Raw genomic sequence first — 15,051 nt, 5'->3', positions numbered from 1 at the left:
AAAAGGTGATGGTTTGAAAATTATGATCCTATTGTTTATATCTTTGCCGTAAATTTCGGTCAACGTTGACCGGTTGTATCTCAGGAACCACTTGTCATAATTAAACGTTTTTTCTTTTAAAAGAAGGGTCCTGCCACTGTCTTTCGAATACCGTTTTCACAATTTAATTTGGTTTAATATTTCCCGAGATATTCTATTTGTTTATAAGCCAAAAAATTGTTTATAATTTTAAAATATTCCTGAGGCCGTTTAAATAGTCCAATTTCAATTCTGTAAAGTACATTATTCTGTAACATAGTTATTCTTATGCATCGTAATTATTGTCGTTATTATAGCGACCGTAAATTTCTAATTAACATTTCAATTGTTGCTAAACTGTTCATTCAATTTCCACCGGCTTCTGGAATTATAATATATACGGAAAGGGCTTTTATGTTACCAAGTTATTTAATTATTGATTAACAACTACTTATCTAAAAGTTTAGTTGAAAATTAAAGATTTTGTTGGAAAAACCCGCTTTTTTCGGGGAAAGTTTTCGTCGAAGTAAATCGGAAAAAACACGTCTCTATGCAGAATTTAATTGCGGTGAATTTTTATTTGAGTGTTTTTGGTCTAAAGTTAAAATCTTTGGAGTTATAGAGCAAAAATTGAAAAAAACACGATTTTCGGGCGCCATTTTGTTTATAAAAAAAGTAGCACACTATCTGCGGACTTTGCATATCTATATTATTAATATATACAATCATAAGATTCGATTCCAGCAATAAAATTGCTGGTAAATAACTTTTCCCAAAAATGGCCTATTCTCCGATAATCAGCCCAGACTATATTGGTATGATCGAAGCGAAGATCGGTGGGATATGCGCATGTTATCAATGATATTTTTAAGACATTCGAGAAGCCGCTACAGATAATGTGAGCTCCACACTCTCGCCGAAGTCGATTGAGGTTCAACAAGTACGAGAGTGTAGACGGCTACCTTGTGCAACTTTGCCTCACTTCGTTCTACTTCCATTCTCTGTCGGTCTGGCTCGTCCGAGTCAAAGGGATATTTGTCGGTATCGCACCGCTTGAATGTGTTCCTCGCGAAGTTGAACGAGTGTGTAGAGAGGTACTTCGGAATTCGGTCAACTTTGGCGAAGTAACTTCGCCGAGAGTGTGGAGCTCTCTTATGTTTTAACAACCCATTAATCATTCCGAATTAGTGGATGGATATTAGTACAGTTAAAATAATTAAGACGATAATGATTTAATGAGTGAAATTTAAAGTTTTTTCTACTTTAATGACAAAAAAAGCAAGCTCATTAGCAGAACCCAATTAAAAATTATTTTGCACATCATATTTGAAACATTATTTGGTTGAAAAATCTTATTTTTGTTGGCAAAAAATATATTAATTTGTCTGGACTAAATTACAGTTCTGTTTATCTTAAAAGAGATATGTTACTATCAACATTAACACATTGTTGCCAAACTGAACTTTGTTATTGGGTCAATCCATGCCAAGTGGTCCAATACAAATTAAGTTGGTTGCTTGACTATTTTTAATATTTTTTATTTTTCTACCTTTTAAACTTCAGTCTATAGAGACTACAGAATTCCATTTATTTTATTTTAAAAAAATTTAGTTTGCCGATGACGGCCATTTTTGTTAAAGCGTATCGATCATTTTCACGGAAAACATAGCTTCGCTCTTTAGCCAATATTTTCACTGAGGTTTGTCCTAGAACAATAAATCAAAAACCTAACTTTTTAGAAAAGTATGCTCTTTAAAAAAGGCTTATGGCATTATTTAACTTCAAACTACCCTTAAGGCCTTAAATGAACCTCAAAATTTGAAAAGGTAAACTGATATAATTCCATTTTCAGCATTTTTTAACAGCATAAGGCAAGCCGATAATGGTTTGTAATTTTTTTCTGCAAAAGACATACGTACATACTTTCAGTAAAAAAAGTTTGAGCTTTGAGATTTGAGCAAATTTTTTCAAAAAAAATCTCAAAAATGTAATTTTTTGAAAAATCTCAAAGTTTGACCCCTTATATCTCTTATGGGCACGGATGAAAAAATTTGAAATTTGTCTGAATGTTAAGAGTTACAGGCCTGAAAAAATGGTCAAAAATCATAATGGTCAAAATTTGAGCGTTTGCAGACAGGGTAATTAAAATTCAAATAAACTGTCTAATGAAATAAAAATTCATTTATTTTCACCAGATTTGACAATGAATACAAATTTATACAGGGTGGGCCAAAGAAAAGAGTTCACCTTGATATTTGGCAGTTATTATATTTTAAGGGAACAGCGAAACAGGTAGATTTTTATTTTTAAATTACAATTTTTTTATATAATATATTTCATACGTGTCAGTGACGTCATCCATCTGGCGTGATGACGTAATCGATGATTTTTTTAATGGGAATAGGGGTCGTATATTATCTCATTTGAAAGAGTGTCCAATTCTCTGTTCAGTAGTATAAACAATAATATAATATTTATACAGGGTGGCCAAAAAATAATTTTTGAATTAAAGTAATTGGCACAGAAAGAAGAATGTATGTAATAAATGTATGAAATTTTTGTATTTTATTGCTGTCATAAAATAGAAAAAAAAATTATTTGGCAAATAAACATTGCTTTTCGCTTAAATTAAATGTTCAAACTGGCAAGAGGTAGGCTGTTTGTGATTTTATTTAAGCGATAGGAAATGTTTATTCGTGAAGTAAACATTTTTTCTATTTTCTGATAGCAGTACAATGTATTTTTAGTTGCCACAAGACCCCTATTCCCATTTAAAAAAGTCATCGATTACGTCATCACGCTCTGATGGATGACGTCACGTAGTATGAAATATATCCCAAAAAGTTGCAATATAATAAAAATAAAAAGGGACCATTTCAGCATTTCCTTAAAATCTAATAGGTAAATATTGCCAAATATCGAGGTGGACTCTTTTCTTTGGCTTACCCTGTATAAATTTGTATTCATTGTGAAATCTGGTGAAAATACATTAATTTTTATTTCATTAGACAGTTTATTTGAATTTTAATAACCCTGCCTGCAAATGCTCAAATTTTGACCATTTTGATTTTTGACCATTTTTTCAGGCCTGTAACTCCTATATGACGTAAGTCTGCAACTCCAAATTTTTACTTCTTATTCTACTTGCTAGGGGCTAACATTCAGCCAAATTTCAAATTTTTTCATCCGTGCCCATCACGGATATAAGAGGTCAAACTTTGAGATTTTTCAAAAAATTACATTTTCGAGATTTTTTTTGAAAAAATTTACATAAGTTTTCAAAGTTCAAACTTTTTCTATTTAAAGTATGTTCGTATGACTTTTCCAGAAAAAAATTACAAACCATTATCGACTTGCCTTATGCTGTTAAAAAATGCTGAAAATGGAATTTTATCTGTTTACCTTTTCAAATTTTGAGGTTCATTTAAGGCCTTAAGGGTAGTTTGAAATTAAATAATGCTACAGACAATTTTTTTAGAGCATACTTTTCTAAAGAGTTTGGTTGTGATTTATTGTTCTAGGACAAACCTCAGTAAAAATATTGGCTAAAGAGCGAAGCCATGTTTTCCGTGAAAATGATCGACACGCTTTAACAAAAATGAACGTCATCGGCAAACTAAATTTTTTAAAAATAAAATGAATGCAATGTTGTACTATTTATAGACTGAAGTTTAAAAGGTAGAAAAATAAAAAATATTAAAAATGGTCCAGCAACCACCTTTGGACCACTTGGCTTGGATTGACCCTATTGAGTGTAAATTTTCCCAGCGATCTCCGAGGGTACAATAACTAAAAAATAGTAAATATAATGTTGAAAGCACTTGAGAGTAGAACAACGGAATGGACTTGCTGCCATACTAATAGCGAAAGAATACTGATGGACTGCTTTTAACTATAGAAACGTAAACAATGGCATGCCGTACGTGATACCGCAAGAAAGCTTTACGCCAACGTAGCTCAATGAGTCAAAGACTAAACCATACTAAAACTTAAGATAGGAGAAGGCACAATAATTACACACATCACTTAAAGGTACACAGATGGTGTTCTAGTTCTAGGAATCTTTTATAAAACAATTTTTACAACATATATTTTCGGCTCGGTATGGCGTACCTCATGTCAGTGGTTAAGCGTTAAGTAATTTTTGTATTTATGTATTTATATAATCAAATGGATCAACGCAATTTTCTGACATTTGAAGAAACCGGCAACGCCGCTACCCTTATTCGAGAGGGTAGAAGAGAGAGACCGAAACAGTTTTAAGAGAGAAAGGCGCGGCTCCCAAACAAATGAAACTTTCACTCAAAATAGGATGGAATGGGAGAATGGAGAATTTTTTTGGGGTCGGTCGATATATTTGTTGGAGAATGGAAAACGGTTCGAAGGATATTTTTGGGTTGGACGAGTTTTAGGTTAAGCTGGCAAATGATTCGCCCTTTGCAGGTGTATTTATACATCACAGGCGAGGGAACGGTCCTTATGGAAATGACCACTGCTTCAATGTAAATAAATTATCAGATCGAAAATACAAAAGTTTTAAAAATAGGTCATTTATACCGAGAACTATAAATGTTTTCGAAAGAATGACACTATTATAGCTAATTTTAACATTATATAAAAATAAAGTTGAAGTTTTTACGACTGAAGTATTTCATCTAATGGAAACAGGTGGATATAATACGGATTAAAAAACAATAAAGTACATTAGAAGCTGTTTAAGGCGTAGTTTAATATAACGTACTTAAACAATTATTTTCATATCTACAGTTTTAGTTATATTATTTTTTTCTATGCTGTATCAATTGCAAAATGGGACGTGCTGGACGAAGAAGAATTTTCTTCCGCACATGAATATATCAAATCATCATCATCTTGGTGCTACAGCCCTTAGAGGGCCTCGACCGTCTCAAGCTTTCTACGCCATTCTGTTCTGTCCCTTGCTTGGATTTTCCAGTTGCCGACTCCGATCTTCTCTGCATCTTGTGTTACCCCGTCCATCCACCTCAACTTCGGTCTACCCCATCTTCTCATTCCCACGGGTTGAGCTGTTAGAATCTTTTTTATCATGTTCGATTCAGGGACCCGGGCTACATGTCTGCCCACTGCGTCACTGCAGGCGGTTTCGCTTAATCACAGTGATAATATCTTTTCCACCAAACGTATCCTTGTAGATATTCTGCAGTTCAAAGTTATATCTAAGCCTCCACATTCCGTTCTCACAAACTGCTCCGAATATCTTGCGTAGCACTTTTCTTTCAAAAATCGATAGAGCGGATTCATCTGTTTTAGTTAGCGTCCATGCCTCTGATCCATATGTGAGAACGGAGACTATCAATGTTCTATACAGCCTTATACGAGTTTTTTTAGACAGACGTTTGTATTGGGACCGTGCAAGTTCGGAAAAGCGACACCTGGTTTCTACGCTCTGCACTTTTATTCGCACTTTTAATTATATTGGCCAATCATATGGTCCTGTTTACTTGATAATTGTCAAGGCCATAGTACAAAAAAATAATAAGAAGAAAAAATAAGATTCAGGTTATGTTATTAAAACGTAAACAATTGTATGTAGTAAATAAAATACAATTAATTAAATTTACCTTTATATAATAATTGCATATCATATCAATATTGTGGAGCAATATATAATTTTTCTTCTTAAATGACAATAGGTATGAAATGTACGTCAATTTGACAATTTCAATTGACAATATGAATTATTTAAGAAAGTTGCAATTTTTCTCCGCTATCCGCGCACGATTGTTTCGCGGATCCCTTCCAAGTACTTGCACACCGCGATAAGTACTTCGATAGACCATGATAACACCTATTTGCAATTATTATTCGCCATTTTATTTCCTCAGATGTGTTATTATTGGAGTTAACCGATGTCCCTAGATATATGAACTCTTTGACCGCTTCGAAGTTTTGGTCATTGATGATTAGATCTGCGTCAACATTTCCAGCTCTTGTGTTTGTGTTAGTCGCCATGAATTTGGTTTTATTTTGATTTATATGTAACGCCATTCGTTCTGCTGCTGCTACTAGATCGGTTAGGGTTTCCGCAGTTCTCGCCCTGGTTCTTGTTATAATGTCCACGTCGTCTGCATATGCTAGAATTTGGACTGATCTATTAAATATTGTTCCTCTGCTATCTAAATTAGCGTCTCGTACAACTTTTTCTAAGGCTACATTAAAAAGCTGACACGCCAGCGCATCTCCCTGCCTTAACCCCCTATGTATTTCAAATGGGGTTGACGAGTCGTTTTGAATTTTTATTGCTGATAGCATCTTCGCCATTGTCACTTTTATCAAACATATGAGTTTTTTTGGAATTCCTAACTCATTCATAGCGTTGTAAAGACTTGGTCTTAAGACACTGTCATATGCCGCTTTAAAATAGAGAAAGATATGGTACATATATGTATATATATCGAATATATCAAATACAAAACAAAAATAAAAACAGACAAAAAAGTGGGTAGAATCAGAGGAGTAAACAACAATAGAAACATAAACAAACAATAGAAACATGAGTTGCAAGATACATTAAAACAAGTAGCGAGGAAAAGTTTTTTTAGTAAAAGGTGCAGAAAACATTTAGGTACTCTGTCATATTGATGGAACCCAGTAGCGGATCTACAGGGAGGGAAAAAAGGGGAAATTTTCCCCCTAACAAGGTCCAAAATTAAAGAAAAAATTGTTGAAACATAAAAATAGATTAGCTGACATGAAAATTAAACAACAAACAGCCAAATTCAATCCAATAAACACGCAAGTTAGGAAAATTCAGAAAACTTACTGCATATAAGTCCTATGTATGTCTTTTACGTACCTAATTTGGGTTTTTATTTTTTATGTTTTTTGGTTGGTGTTTCATTGAAAGTTCCCCTTAAGGAAAATTTCCCCTCCCAAGGCACATGTCTAGATCCGCCACTGATGGAACCAAGACATCATAAGAAAAATCCATAGAAACAAGGAGAAGAACACAAAGATGTCAACGTCAAGAAGCAAAAAATGAATACCAAGAAAATAGAGAGATTCTAAAGAAGGAAACAAACAAAACTAAAAGAAAATGCTGGAAAGCTTTTTGCGGAGGGTTAGAACAAGACATCTGAGGGGACGCCTACAAAATAGTCGTAAAAACAATAAAGACGGAAATGTTTCTAAGTTTTGGAACAAAACTAGGGGAGCAAACTTTGGGACAAAAAATTGGAGGTTTCCTTCTGGAACCCGTTTCATTCTCGGGACCAAGTGGAACTAAAGCCAATCACTTTGCTCACGAATCACGAAGCTTTAAAATCAAAAAAGGCGCCCACCCAAGCAAATAGAAGTGGTCTTGCCTCTATGTCACAATTTGCTAAGCAGACAAAAATTTCCAGGCGAAGTAAAATCAGCCGACCTCGTACACTCATACTTAAAGCTGGCAAGGTCAATTTTCTTCAATCATCATTGCTATTTTAATTTTTGAGGCAGTAGCTCTAAATAGTTGTTTTGAGCTGCATCCAAACTATTCTCTCAGGTTCTTCAGCCATAAAATTCGTCTTCTTCCGATGCTTCTTCTGCCATCTATCTTTCCTTGCATTATGACTCGCAGGATGCCATACTTCTCGCCCCGCATCACATGTCTGAGATACTGTAGCTTTCTTTCTTTAATTGTAAGTTCAACTTCCTTCTCTTTACCTATCAGGTCAATGGATGAAATAAATTCGGCTAGGTCAATTTGTTTGCTGGTTATCCTGGGAAAACTATACGAAATAACAAACAGATTAAAAAAGGCATAGGATGAAGGTAAATAAATATCGATCAATAATTTGGATTCCAAAAAATGGTTATAGCATAGCAATGCTAGATATTAAAAATGCTTTTAATACAGCAAATTGGGCAGTGATAATCGAAAGAATGAAAGACATGAATATACCTACATATCTAATAAACATTATTCGTGACTATCTATCAAATAGAAAAATAAAAGTAACCAGTAAAAAAATGGTTGAACACAATGTCCGGTGTTCCTCAGGGATCGGTATTGGGATTAGAGTTTGTCGAAGGGGCAAGAACAGGCGCTTTTGCAGAGGAATCTAGCAATCATAATGAGAGATAATAAAAATTGGGGGATCATAGACAAAAATAGACAAGGCTCTGAACAAAGTATTCATAAGGGTTAAAAAAATAAATTGGTGTTGGCGGCGAAGAATACAGAGGTGATCACACTAATAGGAAAAATAAATAAGGACTGTATGAAGGGACTGAAAAAAGAGGCGAGGTATATGGGGGTTCAACTTCCATTCCGACCGTTCATGGCCGATTTAATTTCACAAGACATATATCTAGATAGGGTTATCAAGAGAGCTGAGGAGGAGACCGCCGATTTAGCAAAGATAATGCCAAATATAAGAGGGTACTTCATACAGAAGGAAGATGTATTTTAGAAGTACACTCTACAGTTCTCTATGCGGTCCCAATCTGGGTGGAAATATTAAAGAAAAAAAGTAGATGAAAATGATGATAAGGGCGCAAAAGAAACTATTACTAAGATGGTAAGCGCAACAATTACTGTGCAAGTGATACCAGGAGTTGTACCAATCCAGTTAATGGTAAAGGCGAAGGTGACCGTGTACTATAAGAGAAGAGGTGATATAAAGAAGAATAAAAAGATCAAGGAAGAAAGCAGAAAAAAGTGTGAGACAATAGCAGTGCGAGTGTTCCAAAGAAAGAACTAAAGCAATTTGGACGAGAACGCCCATCTTCACCATGCAGCCCTGGATAAACTGGAAATTGAGACGTACCAATTGTGGCCCAATAAAAATAGTAAATTGTATTACAATGCCACTAGAGAATATCTTCAGGACACTATTAATATATATTTTGAAAACCTTAAAAATTATTGCAGAGACAAACATGTAAATGACTGTGCAACAAACTTATAACTGTACCTAACTGGCATTATATTGCCTAAATTGGACTTGGAACCTAATTGACGAATTCACAAAATTGTTGAATGAGGAAGATTCGCTTTATATAGAACACAATAATTCATGAATTAATATTTCGGTTTCAGATTCACATCATAATTTATTCAAAGAACGTGGATAAAGAGCAAGGGAAAATTAATTATCCAAAAATAGATACAGACGTCTCAGTTTGCTGTAGCTGAGTCTTAAAATACATAATTATTGAATGAAAATATCTCGGTGAAGCTAACAAGTTGTCGAAATGTCTCGAATTGCTGGCGTGCTTATATTTTCGTGACACTCCGAAATCCTAAAAGACTTTTTTATAAAAAATTTAATTTTTTTGACATTCATTTAAAAATTAATATTCCAAGTATTCAAATATTCCAAGTATATAGGTTTGAGATTTTTTTGACCGTTTCACAAGGGCAGACTCAGGACTGATTTTCGGGAGGGGTCATGAACTTTTTTTGGGAAGAAGTACCGGGGGGTCTTGGGGTAAATTTAAAAAATTAGGGTTACATTGGTAAGTCTTAAGGCACTTTTCACACACTTTTGAGTGCCCTAAAGACATTCAATTATTAAAGTCAGTACCGATTCCTACACATTTCTTCGGATCCAAGTGCAGTTCTTTCAACAAGTTTAATAATATTTTTCCCAATGCTTCTCCTGTCAGGCCTTGTTCTTCCCCTCTTTCTTGATTTTCACTAATTATTTTAGGTTCTCATAAGCGTCAATGAACAAGTTCATCGAGGTTCATTGACGTTCATTGAACTCAGAAAGATGCTGTGGATAGGTGTTGTTTTAAAAATCTTATCTCCTGATGCGATTTTAAATCTTAACAATTCCCCTCATTGCTAGGTCCAGCATCTTCGTCCAGAAGCAGAAGGCCATCATCACGATGGCCTCTTAGAGGAATATTTTGTCAACTTAAGAACACTACAGACTCTACTATTGATTGTAGTCTTTCTCTATTTTCTTGTATCTGTTTAGACCTCTGAGAGTCTATCTGGTTAATGACTATTGCGGGTTGCTATAATTTTATAGAAAATCCAGCCCAACCTGAACGCACCACTTGTGGTATGATGTATTTTTATGGGTTTGTATGGCTCCGTCTTTGTCCATGAGTTTGGCGAAAGATGTTAAAGGTTTCGTGACAAAGCTTTGCGCTGTCATCCCTTTATTGTGACCATATTTTTCATTAGAAAAATAAAACGCAATACTTGTAAAACAATACCAACATAACACTCTTTTTAATGTGCGAAAGTACCAATCAACTCCTTTGTTCTAAGTATTAGTTCTAAGCTGGTGACCTAAGTAACGCTTTATTTCTTATTTATTCTTTGTTTGTACAGAATATGGAAATTGATACGATTTTGATAGCTGCCAAGGTCGTTCTAACAATTGGCACTTTGTAAAATTATCAACATTTTGATTTGCAAAAAATCCTATGTCAGTCTTAAAGCTTCCGTTACTGCTTTTGTTCAATTCTAGTACAGAAGACATATTAAATATGTCAGGGGATAGATTTTATCCCCTGTTTTGTACATAATATCTGTTTGAAACTAAAAACATTTGAACTGCTAATATTTAAATTTATATTTTTTTAAATTCTCGGAGGGGGCCATGGTCTCGGAGGGGGCCATGGCCCCCATGGCCCCCTCCTTGGATCCGCCCTTGCCGTTTCATTTGTTTAATTTAATATGTTTTTATCATTACATATGATGTGCCAAAAGGACCGGGATGCATCTAAACATTCCGTATATGTATTTGGACCATAGGAGTTTTCTATTGGTTCGTTGCAGCACGCGGTAATATTTTAACCAATAGACGGCGAGGTTCCAGATGCATATACGGAATGTCAGTCGGTCCCAAATTCATATACGGAATGTTGTTTTCACCCATTTTGAAAAAATGTGAAATCTTTGTATTATCCACGTCCGTCTGTCCGTCTGTCCGTAACCACAACTCCTCCGGCAATATAGCAGCTAGAATGACAAATGAGGTGTCAAATGAAAGCTGATAATCCAAGGATGGTACTAAAGGTGAGATATTTGACCTTGGCGGTCTGTCCGTCGGTCTGTACGACCGCGAAATATAACTTCTCCGTCATTATACCAGGTAGAATGACAAATGAGGTGTCAAATGAAAGCTGATAATCCTAGGATTGTACTAAAGGTGAGATATTTATTTGACCTAGGCGGTCTGTGCGTCGGTCCCTCCGACCGCGAATATAACTCCTCCGTCATTATACCAGGTAGAATGACAAATGAGGTGTCAAATGAAAGCTGATAATCCAAGGATGGTACTAAAGGTGAGATATTTAACTTAGGCGGTCTGTATGTCGGTCCCTCCGACCGCGAATATAACTCCTCCATCGTTATACCAGCTTGAATGATAAATGAGGTGTCAAATGAAAGCTTATAATCCAAGGATGGTACTAAAGGTGAAATATTTGACCTAGGCTGTCTTTCCGTCGGTCCGTACGACCGCGAATATAACTTCTCCGTCATTATACCAGGTAGAATGACAAATGAGGTGTCAAATAAAAGCTGATAATCCAAGGATGGTACTAAGGTGAGATATTTGACCTGGGCAATCTTTCCGTCGGTCCGTAGGACCGCCAATGTAACTCCTCTGCCATTATACCGGGTAGAATCACAAATGAGGTGACAAATGTCAAAGTTTAGTAAGAATGACTCAACATTAGTAAATTTGTATATCAATCCACGCAAAGTTACACGTAAAATTCAAATATCGTCTTCCAGTTCTACTTTCGATTACTTTGGGTGAAAACCTAGCACTTACGAAGTCCAATTACTTGTTAAATATCGTACACCGAAAAAGATAAGTTTTTTTAGAGTCTTTTAAAAGGAGATTGATTTTAAAATACTTGTTACTGTATTATTAAATAAAAATAAAACAATTATATTATTTCGAATGTTATTTGGTGCGAAATTCATATGCGGAATGTTAATTATTCGTAGACCAAAAATGGGACTTTTTATTAATCAGTTAAAGGAGACTGATTTTAGAATACCTATTTTATTAATGTATTATTAAAGAAAAATAAAACAATGATTAGGTACCTATTTGGTGCGAAATTCATAAATGGGAGGGTATAGATTTGAGAGACATATTTCTTTATTTGACTAAGGTTTCGCCTTACGATTACGAATTTATGAATTTCGCCGGTTACGAATATTTAGCCGTAGAACAAAAAGACGATTTTTATTAAACCCAGTTAAAATGAGACTGGTTTTTAATAGTATATTATGCAACGAGCATTTAATGATGGTCATTATGAAACGAGTATAAAGGATACGAAACGAGTTTCGTATAGAGTACGAGCGTCATAATGATAATTAAATGCAAGTTGTATACACGATTTTTGTTCTATGATCATTCACAAAAAAAAAATATATTCAAATTTATTAATTTTGTAACGCAAACAAATTAAGTAGTTTGTCAGTCTGACAGTTTGTTTACATATTGAGAACTGTCAAAGCGTATGTATTTGACTCGCCATTGATTACTGCGCGTGTGCCACCTTTATCGCGAATGTCATATCGCGATTCTATAGGGCTTTTCATTCACAGTCAGTTGTTTCGAGCTTCTGTCATATGTCGTATAATCCGTGTATATTTATTATATTACAAATATTATAAAACATATGACAGAAGCTCGAAACAAATGACAATCGATGAAAAGCCCTATTAGTTAAAAATCTGTATCTTAATGGAAATCTGTATCATAATAAAGTTCATTATGATACAGGTAGTGACATCATAATTGATATATAGGGCTTTTCATCAATTATTGTCATTTGTTTCGAGCTTCTGTCATGTGTCACATAATATTAATATATCTACGTCGTACGTTTTTGTTTTGTATTATTGTATATACCAATAACGTATGTCGTACATATTAATATTATGTGACACATGACAGAAACTCGAAACAAATGACTGTGAATGAAACACGTGCAAGTCATTAAAAATTCTGAGAAAGCGAAACCTTAGTCAAATAAAGAAATATGTCTCTCAAACCTATACCCTCCCATTTATGAATTTCGCACCAAATAGGTACCTAATCATTGTTTTATTTTTCTTTAATAATACATTAATAAAATAGGTATTCTAAAATCAGTCTCCTTTAACTGATTAATAAAAAGTCCCATTTTTTGGTCTACGAATAATTAACATTCCGCATATGAATTTCGCACCAAATAACATTCGAAATACTATAATTGTTTTATTTTTATTTAATAATACAGTAACAAGTATTTTAAAATCAATCTCCTTTTAAAAGACTCTAAAAAAACTTATCTTTTTCGGTGTACGATATTTAACATTCCGTATATGAATTTGGGACCGACTGACATTCCGTATATGCATCTGGAACCTCGCCGTCTATTGGTTAAAATATTACCGCGTGCTGCAACGAACCAATAGAAAACTCCTATGGTCCAAATACATATACGGAATGTTTAGATGCGACCGGGATGGTCGAATATTTCGCGAAATAAACATCGGATCGAAAAACACGTGTTCAATATTATTCAAAAATCTATCGAATGACAGCAAACACGACCTCCTTAGACCAACCCTCTAGGCTGGGGGCAATTCTATAAAATCTTAAATAGGAAACCCCTTGTGGGGGGGGGGGGCAACTTTAAAATTTTAAATAGGAACCCCGCGATATTTCGAGAAATGAATATCAGATCGAAAAAACTAAAAACACGTGTTCATTATTTTTCAAAAATTTATCGAATGGCAGCAAACACGACCACCTTAGACCAACCTTCTAGACTCTAGGCAGTGGGCAATTCTATAACATCTTAAATAGGAACCCCCATTTTGTATTGCAGATTTGGATTTCTTATGTAAAAATAAGAAACTTGTATCGATGGTCGTCTATCAGCCCCACCGGATCGAAATCCGGAGGGAGCTGACCCCGATGCTTTTTAAACACAAGTTGCTCAATATTTTCATGAGCTAGAAATGAACTCCGATTTAAAAGCTCAGCTTGAATTGGCTCAGAATTGGATCTTACAAAAGCTAGAGAAATTGAATTAAATAATAAAAAGAGCGTAATTATCTACGTTCCAGTGCCAAAATTGAAACAATTTAAAAAAATTCAAAATAGGCGAGCACGTGAATTGGAAAAGAACTTCAGCAACAAACACGTAGTATTTGTAGATGACCGCACAATTTTACCTAAACCAACAAGAAAACTCGTGCTGCCAACAAACAAAAAGGACCAAGGTGTCGTACTGTACGACTCGTACATTTACTTCAGAATATTTTATAATGCCATCTTAAAATATCATGTATTCCCTACAAAAATTGTGGGCAAGTGGATTCGTGTAAGATTAGATGGATTACAACTCATTAAAATTCATTTGGACAAAAACCAACAAACTACTATTGAACATAAGGTTGATATTTTTGCTTCAGTTTACAAGCTTACCGACAGAAAGGTAATCTTCGAATTTCCAGAACTCTATTTGTAAATGGACAGTTATGGTAGGGGAGCCCAAGCGGGGATTTTTGCAGTAACTCGAGAGCGTCAGATTATCATATGAAGAGAACCCTGGTACCTTGTAGATGTGCCTCTACCATATATTGGCTCTAAACACAGGGGAGTTCGTTAAGAGGGCCGAAAAAAAAATCTATCCTTAGAAAAACTCGAAATCGTCAGATTAAGATAAGGTAAGTTAAGTACATGCAAAACAGTGTATATTTCAAAAATTTCAAAAAAGCGAATATTTCGCGAAATGAACGATATATCTAAAAACTAAAAAATACGTGATCCATAATTGTCAAAAATCTATCGAATGATACTAAACACGACTGGCCACGGAGAGAGATGGGGGGTAAATTTAAAATTTTAAATACGAATCCCGCGATATTTTGCGAAATGAACATCAGATCGAAAAACTGAAAAATACACTTATTCAATATGTTTGAAAAATCTATCGAATGGCATCAAACACGACCCCCCATGGATGTGGGGTGGGGGGTTACTTTAAAATTTTAAATAAGAGCGCCCATTTTTTATTGCAGATTCGGATTCC

General features: G+C 34.7%; 1 pseudogene; it reads left to right on the top strand.

Moving 5' to 3' along the window:
• Positions 1 to 8,555: 8,555 nt before the first annotated feature.
• Positions 8,556 to 14,487, top strand: LOC126882728 (40S ribosomal protein S7-like; annotated as a pseudogene).
• Positions 14,488 to 15,051: the final 564 nt, after the last annotated feature.

Source organism: Diabrotica virgifera, chromosome 3 (genome assembly GCF_917563875.1).
Source record: "Diabrotica virgifera virgifera chromosome 3, PGI_DIABVI_V3a".
NCBI classification, from domain to species: domain Eukaryota; kingdom Metazoa; phylum Arthropoda; class Insecta; order Coleoptera; family Chrysomelidae; genus Diabrotica; species Diabrotica virgifera.
The sequence above is the reverse complement of the archived record's forward strand: the minus strand, read 5'-3'. Positions and strand labels throughout refer to the sequence as shown.